This window comes from Myotis brandtii, unplaced genomic scaffold (genome assembly GCF_000412655.1).
Source record: "Myotis brandtii unplaced genomic scaffold, ASM41265v1 scaffold738, whole genome shotgun sequence".
NCBI lineage: Eukaryota > Metazoa > Chordata > Mammalia > Chiroptera > Vespertilionidae > Myotis > Myotis brandtii.
The window spans coordinates 89,891-91,590 of NW_005370932.1; positions in this window are offsets into that span (position 1 = coordinate 89,891).

The following is a 1,700-nucleotide window of genomic DNA, read 5'->3' on the forward strand; positions in this document are numbered from 1 at the left end:
TTGGAGGGTTGTCCCATACACCAAAATGTTTCTGGTTCAATTCCAGGTCAGGGCACATACCTAAGTTTTAGGTTCAATCCCAGGTTGGTCTGGGGGTGTGCGGGAGGCAACTGATTGATGTGTGTGTGTGTATGTGTATGTGTGTGTTCTCTCTCTCTCTCTCTCTCTCTCCCTTCCTCTCTAAAAATATCAATAAACACATGTTCTTGGGTGAGGATTAACAAAAAAAGTATTTACAAACCAAGATCTGGTTGACAGTTATACTCATCATTACTGGGGTATTATTGTTTTTATGCTTTTTCAAAGAGACTCTTTTTTTAAAAAAAGTTTCAAAGTACTGGAAGAAATCAAAGTCTTTTCAGAGTTTTAGAGACATAGGTAATTTGAAGCATTATGATGATCAACAGAAGGTTGAGAACCACTGTCTAAGGCAGTGATGGCGAACCTATGACACGCTTGTCAGAGGTGACACGCGAACTCATTTTTTTTGGTTGATTTTTCTTTGTTAAATGGCATTTAAATATATAAAATAAATATCAAAAATATAAGTCTTTGTTTTACTATGGTTGCAAATATCAAAAAATTTCTATATGTGACACGGCACCAGAGTTAAGTTAGGGTTTTTCAAAATGCTGACACGCTGAGCTCAAAAGGTTCGCCATCACTGGTATAGGGCCTACCCCCACTGAATTGTCGCCTCTATTTACAGTAGCAGTTAACAGGCACATTTCCAAATCCTTTTCAGCCCTTTGGCAGTGTTGTACTTAGTGGTCATTGGTAGTGGAGAATGAGTCTCAAAATTCAAATGTGTTAAAAACTACTTAATGTCCTCAATGTCCCAACTGAAAGTCTGTTTAGGGATCATTTCTCCAGAAAGTAAGTTATTGGAGCAAATAAGCATGGAAACCATTCTAAAGATGTCATTTTATGCAGTTAAGATGTGAACAATTTAAATTCCAAATTATTAAATCCTAATAACTTTAGAATGTGATATTGAGTTTTAAATCATGATAAAAACTTTGAATTTTCTATTATAAATTTTATTTATATAACAAACAAAATGACTTCTCTTAAGAGTTTTATTTCATTATCTTAATAGTTTTGTTTTCATTCATAGATACAATGCCTTATCTTTCTAAAAGTATTAATAATTTTTGAATATTTCTTTTGCTCTCTGCTTGGTTTATTAGTTTTAGTTTCCAGTTCTGAAGTTAAAATTTTTTTTCAAGTGTTTGGTGGTCTTTGGTTATCTATAATGTAAAAGCCTAAGCGATCGAATGACCAAAAGACCGAATGACTAGTTGTCAGGTTGCTATGATGTGCACTGACCACCAGGGGGCAGAAAATGACCAAACGACCGAATGACTGGTTGACAGGTTGCTATGATGTGCATTGACCACCAGGGGGAAGACGCTCAATGCAGGAGCTGCCCCCTGGTGGTCAGTGTGTTCCCATAGCCAACCTCCCGTGGTCCCTCCCCTGCCCCCTGCCCCCAGCCAGCTGGCCCTGATCGCCCCAATAGGGACTGGGCAAGAGAACCCCAATCGGCCCTGATTGCCAGCCAGACCGAGGGACCCCACCCATGCTGTGGTCCCTCCCCTCCCCACCCCCCCAGCCAGCTGGCCCTGATTGCCCCAATAGGGACTGGGCGAGAGAACCCCAGTTGGCCCTGATTGCCAGCCAGGCTGAGGGACCCCACC